The sequence below is a fragment of the Phascolarctos cinereus genome, unplaced genomic scaffold, assembly GCF_003287225.1.
Source record: "Phascolarctos cinereus isolate Bilbo 61053 unplaced genomic scaffold, phaCin_HiC Scaffold_1;HRSCAF=81, whole genome shotgun sequence".
NCBI classification, from domain to species: Eukaryota; Metazoa; Chordata; class Mammalia; order Diprotodontia; family Phascolarctidae; genus Phascolarctos; species Phascolarctos cinereus.
In genome coordinates, this window is record NW_027555514.1 from 46,310,664 (window position 1) to 46,320,996 (window position 10,333).

The 10,333-nt window shown below is 41.2% G+C and overlaps 1 pseudogene; it reads left to right on the top strand.

Annotated features, from left to right (window-relative positions):
* Positions 1-1,948: 1,948 nt before the first annotated feature.
* LOC110209020 (ubiquitin-like protein 5 pseudogene) lies at positions 1,949-6,787 on the top strand (annotated as a pseudogene).
* The last annotated feature ends 3,546 nt before the right edge of the window (positions 6,788-10,333 follow it).

The window sequence follows — 10,333 nt, forward strand, 5'->3', positions numbered from 1 at the left end:
TCAATCCTGAGGTTCTCCAAGCAGAACAACATTGGTGAGCCCTTTTTTTACAAATAAAATACTGCCAAATATCAGATATAAATACCATAGAGGCAGGCGAATGAGATATTTGACTTCTAAGTAACTCTTACCCTGGAACCTCTTCTGCCATTGAAGAGTCCCTTCAGGGGCCTCCATTTTGGAGATTCCCTTCTTGACTATCTGGTCTTCTCCACCATACCCCCATGTGGGTACCTTCTCACATCCCTTTTGAACTTCCCTGTAGTGTTGTCTTTTCCAATTAGAATGTAAGCTCCTTGAGGGCAGGGCCAGTCTTTTTTTTTCTTGCTTGAATTTGTATCCCTATCACTCAGCATAGAATCTGTTACAAAATTAGTACTTAATATTTTTTGACTTCTTGTTGTTCAGTCATTTTCAGTCATGTCTGACTCTCCACCACCCCATTTGGGGTTTTCTTGACAAAGATACTAGAGTGGTTTGCCATTTCCTTCTCCAGCTCGTTTTATAGACAGAAAACTTTGCTCAGGGTCACACAGCTAGTAAGTGCTGAGGCCAGGTTTGAATTCATAAAGATGAGTCTTTCTGAGCTCAGGAGCAGCACTCTATCCACTGGGCTACTTGGCTGACTTGCTCCCAAATAACTTATATCCTAGATGGAAACCACTGGAGTGGAAATGATGAAACCAATAACAGATCTGTGTTAGGGTGAGCAGTGCGATGACATCACTAAGAGAAATCATTGGCTCTACAGAGTTTAAGGCATTTTGTGTGTGTGTGTGTGTGTGTGTGTGTGTGTGTGTGTGTATGTGTGTGTGTGTATGTGTGTGTACCTCTGCAAATATAGTCTCTGGCCACACATGATCCTTGTTTGTGTACCTTACCATCTATGTTCTGTTTATGTGTTGTTTTTTTAGTCCTGTCTGACTCTTTGTGACTCCATTTTGGGGTTTTCTTGGAAAAGATAAAACAGTGGTTTGCCATTTTCTTTTCTAGCTCATTTGACAGATGAGGAAACTGAGGCAAACAGGGTTAAGTGACTTGCCCAGGGTCACACAGCTAGTAAGTGTCTGAGGCCTGATTTGAACTCATAGAGATGAGTCTTCCTGATTCCACTGCGCCACCTAGCTGCCTAACTTTTGATACTGTGCATATTTATGAAAGAGTAAACAGCACCGGGGCTACAATTTGTTTCTATTTCATTAAATATCTTTGCATTAAGTTAATTGTGTTGTCTGGTTGATGGTTAAAGATAAACACATTAGTGGGGGCTCATGGGCTATAGTTTTCTGGGTACTGACCCCTGGAGCACCCACCCCCTGAGTTGGGGGATACCCCACTGACTTCTACTGTAGATAAATATGAATTAGATAAAGTAGTGGTAACAATTCTAAGTAAGACCTGAGTGCGAATCCCAGCTTTGCAGCTCCTTACCTGTATGACCTGGAGTAAATAATTTAATCTCCAGGAGCTTCATTTTCTGTAAAATCAGGGAGTTGGACAAGATTATTTCTAGGGTCCTCGCCAGCTCTAAATCTGTAATTCTAAAGTGGGGAGCTGCTTAAGTTTTTCCAGCAGGGAAGTAACACATGATGAATTCATGTCTATTTAAATTTCAACAAGGTTAACATTGGATAGTCCTTGGAAACTGTATATGTTTACATTGTTACAGATCTGCCATAATAATGCTACCTATTTTGCTCCCAATGGCTCCCAACCTTTTCCAGTATTAAGCGCCCTCTAAAAAATGATGCGTCCCTCTATCATAGTAACCATACTATAGTTATCTGCTGATGGAGAAAATGCATGTTGACAAGAAGTTACTATGAACTTAGGAATACTTTTAACTAAAACTATAAATCACAATAGAATCCACATACATTTGAAAAATAGTGATACATATATGAATGATACACATTACATATGCTAGCTGCAGGAAATATATTTAAGGATGTATGGATTCACTGGACTCTTGCAGTTCTCTGTAACTTTTGTCCTGAAGAGTCTGTGGCCCACAGGTTGGAGACCATTGCATTAAGTGATGTCTAAAGTCTTTTTCTGTTTTATATTTTATGATCCTGTGGCCTTATAATTTTCCAGCATCATAGTACTAGAAAAGACATTAAGCTTGGAATCAGGAGAGACCTTGATTTGAATCTCACTCTGATACTTAGCAGTTGTGTGACTATGGGCAAAAAAGGACTGATAATATTTGAATTACCCACCTACCTCACAGGGCTGTTGTGGGGGAGTTCTTGATAAGCCTGAAAGCACCATGTAGGTGGGAACTACTGCTATGTTCCTTTTAAGTATATTATTTCATGTTATGCTCACCGTAGCCCTGTGAAGTAGATAGGATGAGTTTATTGTGCCCATTTTGCAGATAAAGGAAACTGAGACTCACAATAATTCATTCATCATCATAGTAGACCTCTGGCCTCCTATCTCTCAAATCCATGCCTTTTATATTGTATCACACTTCTCAGAATATTAATTGTAATTTTTTTTTTGTTGATTACAATAAGGATACCTGTCTTTTATGGCAGATCTATAATTCTTTATCCATTAGAACTCATTTGCCTCATCTGTAAATGAAGAGTGACTGGATGACCTCTGGCCCTTTTTAGCTCTAAATCTATGATCCTAAGCCTCTTAACCTCAATGGGACTCAATTTTTCCATCTGTAAAATGAGGAGATTGGACTCCATGGCCTCAAAGGTTCCTTCCGGCTCTAGACTTAGGGTTGGCTCTGTCCCTCTTGGGCTGATTAGAAATGAAGCATGTTGAGAATAGGGAATACAGTTCTCAGTATGCCATATACTTCACAAATGTTTATTCTCAATACTAATATAGCTTGGCTATTCAATAAATGCAATCAGCTCAATGTAAAATAGTCATGTGGACAGGGAGTGATAATGGGACCCTTCCCTCAATGGTGGAAGAAATTGCATGGAAGCTAAGAACCACGAGGGGGCAGCAGCAGCTCATCTGAGTTACCTAGAAGGAAGTACAGTAGAATTGGAAAAGTGGATCTGCTCTTTTCCCAGAAGAGGGCAGCTCAACAGAGATAACTAGAAGAATACAATGTAGCAGAGACAAAGTATCATTCCAGCTTAATGGAGAAAGCTTCTCAGAGTCCAATGACATTGGAAACTTCAACGGAAGCTTTGCAGGAGTCAAAGAGAAGCATGATGAGCCAAAAAGAGTCTGAACAGGGATACCACTGCCACCTCTGTATCAGCAGTTTGAGATGCCTTGCCTGTGTATGTGGCCTTTCCTAAGGTCTTCTCAAGTTATCTTAGGAAGAAAACTACTTTACCCTGACTTTGGTTTAGTTTTCCCACAATACATTTACTTTGAGACTATGTTCTGTCTTCTTTGTTGAGGAAAAATTTGGAGAGCCTGGAATTTTCTGACCTACTCTACCATCTTCCCAGCTTCATTTTAATTTAAAAAAATTTAAATGCATTCTGAGTGTAAGGAATTGTGTTAAGACACAAAAATTGAATGACATGATCATAGACTATGGTAGGAGCTGAACCTGTGATTTTATTAATATAGAGAACCCCATGGTGAGGGAGCTCCCTCTACCAATGCAGGTCAGCATGTTCTCTGTAGATTGTGGTCTTAGAGAGGTGTTCAGGTCACCGAGTAATCAGTTCACAAGAATTTATAAGGTATTATTATTATTATTATTAAGATATTATTTATCATGTGATGGTATAGATAAGAAATAGGACTTGAACTCTGATCCTCCTGGCTCCAAAGCCCTCTCTTTTCCTGCCTATAGAAGAGAATGAAGGTAATTGGGCAGTTTCCCCATCTGTACAATGAAGTAGTGGGACTAAATATCCTCTAGGGTCCCTGCCAAATCTTCAGATTTGTGATCCAGTTATCCATAGTGTGTTGTACATAGGTGATTAATACATGTTTATTCAACTGAATGGAATTTGCCTAATAAGGAATTAATAAGAGTATCAGCTACAACCTCAGATCCATTAATTCCTGTGCTTGAACCCATTAAGATGAGGGGCATTAGGAAACCCTCAAAATATATAATTTCATTTACACATCAAATGAAATTAACCACGTCTTAAATAAAAGGATAGGAATGACTTTGCTATAATGAGAAAGAGTTTCATAGGCCACAGCATCTTGGATGCTGGAAGAACTTATAGGGTACTTATTTCCAGTCTTCAAGAGCCCTAGATACGGGGCAGATTTCAATTTTAAAAGGCAAAGAAATTCAGACTTGCACTTTGCATTTGGACTCCTGAGGCCCCCATGGGGAATGAAAGGATATAAGCTATCTTTGCAGATGAGGAAACTGAAACTCATGGAGTTTAGGTTATTTGCCCAAGGTCACAGAGGCAGTAGATGTCAGACTGGGATTTGAATTAGGTCTTTGGAATCAGAGGGCCCGAGGTACGGCACATTCCAGTGCACCACATAGGCCCAGACCTTCCACCCCAGCCCAGCCCAGGATCTAATCGATGATAATTGTATTCTCACCTAATAAAATCCTGGCCTGGAAGCTGAAGTCCTTCCAGAGCTAACTAGGGGGAAACTAAAATCTGAATCTCTGAATTGAAATTCCACCCATAACTCAAGCACTATTACCCTTTAAAGATCACAACTAAAGGTAATCACCTCAAAGGCCTCCAATGAGAATGGTCCTTCTCCCCAGTCTTCAAAGGGAGCCCATTCCACTTTGGGAACAACTCTCATTTTAAGAGTTGTTCATCCAATAACAGTAGCACTTCCAAGTTCTAACAAACTTCACACAGGACAAATCCCCTTAATAAAAGGATTTGTTCTGTAAAATCTGGACTCAATCAAAAGGCCAAACCCAAGAACCCAGAAGGCCACACATGGCCCTAAGACAGCAGTTCTCCTGTCCTACATTCAATCCTTAGCTACATTCAATCCTTAGCTACTTATGTTTGAGATTGTGTATTTTGGTCCAAGTTTTTTCTCCACTCACCACAGGTGGAGATAGTGCCTGTAGAAAAGGGGATTTACATGTTTCCCCCAATAGGTTCTCTGGGGCCAGCCTCCACTGCACGGGCCATAGGCCAAGGCCAAGGCCAAACCAACAGCCAAAGATCTAAAGTAACCAAGTCATGGCAAGTGTGGGGTGGGGGGGGTTGTGGTGGTATGGGGAAGCTGAGGAAAGAATGGAAGAGGGCAGGCCATCCTGCCTTAGACTAATTAGCAGGGTGATCCAGACTGGAGGAGGTAGAAGAGGTTTACTTCTTTGCTCAGTGAGACCAAGAATGTGAAGAGGAGGACAGGGGTGGCAGCAGTAGTGCCAAGGCTCTGTCTAGTGAGTTCCATCTCCTTTTCCCTTCTACCTCCTGCCTGAGACCCAGACCCAAGCACCAGATGGGGCAAATTCCAAGGCCGATAGTGCTGCTACTATTGGCCAGATCAGGCCAACCCCATTCCCCAGTCTACCAGCCCTGCCTGATTAGTATTTATAAGTCATCATCCTAACCAAAAAAAAGGAAACCAAATGGATTCTTGGAAATTAAAAAAAAAAGTCAGTAATGGGCAGAGAAAGGATGCAGTTTACAGTCACCAGAAGCACCTCAGGAAAACCACTTAAAAGCGGAAAGGTCATAGTTTAGGGAAAGGCTTCCACATGTGCCACGTGCTGGAGACCCTGGCTGTCTTCGCTTTCTGACCAGTTGGCTCACAGTCAGATCTTGTCTGAATAGGAAAGCACGAGATCTGGATCGCTAGGGTCCGAGGGCAGAGCAGGACATCTGGTCCAATCTCTCATTGTTCAGGGAAAGGAGGAGGGTTTGGAAGGGAATAGTCTGGTTTTGAAGTGTAGAATCTGCGAGGGTGTGTGAGACTCCACGGATTGACCACAACACGAGCATCTGATTATCTAACACTGCAATTCTCAGCTATCTTGGTAGCTCCACATACTTAGAGCCATCACTTTGAAGTGGATGGGGGAGGAGGGGTGTTCACGGGTTCAGTTTTCACAAGTTAATAGAGCGGCTTCCGGTTTCAGGCTTCCGGTTTCCGGTTTCTCGCGCCCATAAAAGGCCCCCTTCGGACGGGTGGTGTCAGAGCGCATGCGCACTGAGGCCTGCAGCAGCTGCTGGTGGCCCAGGGTGTCCGGGAACCGTGATCGAGGTTGTGTGCAACGACAGTGTGGGCAAGAAGGTCCGTGTGAAGTGCAGCCCCGACGACTCCATCGGGGACCTGAAGAAGCTGATTGCGGGCTCAGACGGGCACCCGTTGGAACAAGATCGTCCTGAAGAAGTGGTACACGGTGTTCAAGGACCACGTGACGCTGGGGGACTATGAAATCCACGACGGAATGAGCCTGGAGCTGTATTACCAATAGTGCATGGCCAGCGCTCTGGCGCCCCTCCTCTAAAAAAGAAGAAAATAAGACTTTCCAGCGGCCCTGAACTACAGGCTGGCCATGCAGGTGCTTTAGAAATCAGCCGATGATGGATGCAGAGAAACTGGGCAAGACTTGTATGCACTGCTGCAAGGTGAAGTGAGCAGCACTAGAAGAACAATTTATACAATAACAAGCAATATTATAAAGGCAAGCAACTCTGCAAGACTTAGGAACTTTGGTCGATACCATCAACAGACCACAATGCCAGAGGACACAGGATAAAACAATGCTACTCACCTCCAGAAAGGGAGGTGGACTCAGTGTGGAGATAGAGGCATAGTTCTTTTTCTCTTTTTAATGTGACCAATGCAGAAATTTCTTTTGCTTGACTCTACATGTTTGTAATATGGTTTTGTTTTTCTTGGTTTCTCTACGAGCAAGAAAGTGGAGATGAGAAAGATTCATAACTGAAAATAAAATGTAATTAAAAAAAAACAGTTCATGTGTCTCATGTCTACTCTGTAAATTTGGGGGTTTTTTTAGTTTTCAACAATCACTTCCATACTTTTTTTGAGGTTTAAATTTTTCTCTCCCTCCCTTTCCCCTTCCTCCCCAATATGGTGATGTAGGCTCTACATATACATTCCTATTAAACACATTTTCACATTAGTCATGTTGTAAGGCAAAATTAGAACCCATAAGAAGAACCATAAGAAAGAGGAAACAAAACAAGAAGAAAAAAGACCAAATAGTATGCTTTGATCTGCATTCAAACTTCATAGTTCTTTCTTTGGATGTGGATAGCATTTTCCATCATGAGAATTTTGGAGATGTCTTAGATCCTTGCAGGTCTGAGAAGGGCTAAGTCTATCAAAGTTAGTCATTGCACAACTTGGCTGTTACAGTGTACAACATTCTCCTGGTTCTGCTCACTTCACTCAGCATCAGTCTATACAAGTCTTTTCATGTTTTTCTAAAGTCGGCCTGCTCATCATTTCTTATACCACAATAGTATTCCATTACATTCATATGCCACAACTTGTACAGCCATTCCCCAATTGATGGGCAGCGCTTCAATTTCATAAAAAATTATATTTAAAAAAAAGGCAAAAATGACCCCTGCCTGTAAGGAGTTTACATTGTAATGGGGCAGGCATCATGTAAATAAAAGAGTCCCATACAAAACACATACAAGAGTTAATGGAAAGTAATCTTAGAGGGTGAAGTACTAGCAGCTGGAGAGACATTTGCCTCATGCAGAAGGTGGCAAACACAAGATTAACCCCTGTTCTCCATCCAAAACTTTCCAGTACTTGAACACAACTAGTATAAGCCACCTAAATGTTTTCATCCATCCATCCATCTATCTATCTATCTATCTATCTATCTATCTATCTATCTATCTATCTATCTGTCTGTCTGTCTGTCTGTCTGTCTGTCTGTCTATCTAAATACATTCTGAGTGCCAAGCATTGTGTTAAGACACAAAAATAAAATGACAGTCATAGAGTAAAAATAGAGACTGAACCTGTGATTTCACTAATGTAGAGAACTTCATGGCAAGGAAGTTACCTCTACCAATGCAGGTCAGCATCTTTTCTGCAAATTATAATCTTAGAGAGTTGTTTAGGTCACTGAGCAATTAATTCACAAGAATTTGCAAGGCATTACTTCCATGCTAGTATAGAGAAGAAATGGGACTTGAACCTTGACCCTCCTGGCTCCAAAGCCCTTTCTTTGCATTATGCCACTCTGCCTATAGAAGAGAATAAAGCTAGCTGGGCAACTTCCCCATCTGTACAATGAAAGAGTGTAACTAAATATCCTCTAACTTCCCTGCCAATTCTTTTGTTTATTATTAGTAAAATGATAGTGTTTATTTTAACTTCTGTTTGTGGAGAGGCCACAGTTTCTGTATCCATGAATCTATTTAATATTTTGACAACTGTATTCAAATATAATTGGTTTCCTTCATAATCATGTTTTATTTGTTTAAAAGCATCATTATGGGAAGGGGTGCACAGGTTTCTTCAGAATGCCAAGGGTGTCCATGGTGCATAAACAGTTAAGAAAAGAACCTCTGGCATAGAATTCTCAAAGGAATCTCTAAAATGGAGGTTTCTCCGTACTAGACCTTCTGGCAATTATTTCTCCAGTAATAAGCAATCCTGTGATTATCATTTTTATATTATCATTATGTAGTTAAGTGACTAATGATCAATTATCAACTGCTTACTAGCATAAGGAATTCTTACCAGGTATTATAAGCCTATAGGATTTATTGGGCTGATATAGATGAAATTAACTCCCTTGGACCAAAGAATCAGCAGTTGCTATTCTTGATTTTTTGTGCTAGAACCAGTCTGATTACAGGGACCACTGCTTTTCCATGCATTTTTGAAGCATTTTTTTCCTCATTTGGGATTCTTGCCCATCTTCCTCATCAACTGTCATTACTCTCCTGCTCTCCTTCAGTGACATGATACAAGTGGTTAGTACCTTCATCAACATAGGCTTTTAGAAGTGCTTTACTCCACAGATGATAAAAATTACTTCTGTCCAAAGGATGATTAAGGATCAATAGGCAATACTTCAAATTCCCAGTGGCAAGTAGGTATTCCATAGGGGTGAGGATATACTCCATATCAGAGTATTAGCTTCTGCAGAAGCTGCTCCAAGGGGGCCCTCCTCCCAACTCTTGAAATCCATGATCCAATTATCCAAAGTGCTTTGTATATAGGTGATTAATAGATGCTTATTCAATTAAACTGAATTGAATTTGCCTCATAAGAAGTCTATAAGAACTCAAACTACAGCCTTATATCCTTTAATTCCAATGCTTGAATCCATTAAGATGGGAGGCATTAGGTAACCCCAGAAATATATTATTTCATTTGCGCACCATATGAAATTAATCACACTCTAAATAAAAGGTTAGGAAGGCCCTTGCTATAATGAGAAAGAAAGTCTCCCAGGCCACAAGACCCAAGGTGCAGGAATAACTTACAGGGTACTTACTCCCCGATTTCAGAAGCCCTGGATATAGGCCAACATGTGTCCTCAAGGCTGCACATTCCCCACCCCTGTCCTACACTCAGTCCTTAGCTACTTATGTTTGAGATTGTACATTTTGGTCCCAGAGTTTTTTCTCCACTTACCACAGGTGGAGATAGTGCCTGTAGAAAAGTGGGACTTATCTATTTCCCCAATAGGTTCTCTGGGGCCAACCTCCACTGCACAGGCCATAAAACTTCAATTTTAAGGCAAAGGAATTCAGACTTGCAGTTAGCACTTGGACTCCTGAGTGCCCCATGGGGGATGACAGGATATAAGCCATCTTTGCAGATGAAGAAACTTAGGCTGATGCAAATTAGGTGATTTGCCTAAGGTCACACAGGCAGTAGATGTCAGAGATGGGTCTTTGGACTTAGAGGGCCAGAAGTACTGCTCATTCTACTATACCTGTTGGGTCCATCCCTTCCACCCCAGCCCAGCCCAGCACAGCCCAGTCCAGGATCTAATCAATGATACTGTATTCTCACCTAATAAAAGCCTGGCCTGGAAGCTGAAGGCCCTCCAGAGCTAACTAGGGGGAAACTAGAATCTGAATGTCTGAATTGAAATCCCACCCATAACTGAAGCATTATTCCCTTTTAAAGGTTGCAACTAAAGGTAGTTGATTCTGCCTCCCCTCAAAGGCCTCCTTCTCCCCAATCTTTTTTTTTTTTAACTTTATTAATTTATTTTGACTTATCAACAATCACTTCCATATGCTTTTGAGTTGAACATTTTTCTCCCCCTTCCTCCCCCCCACCCTCCCCAAAACGGCACACAGTCTGATACAGGCTTTACATTTACATACCCATTAAACATATTTTTACATTAGTGAAGTTGTAAGTAAAAATTAAAACCAATAGGAGGAACCATCAGAAAGATTAAACAAAACTCACCAGAAGGTAAAAATAAGTG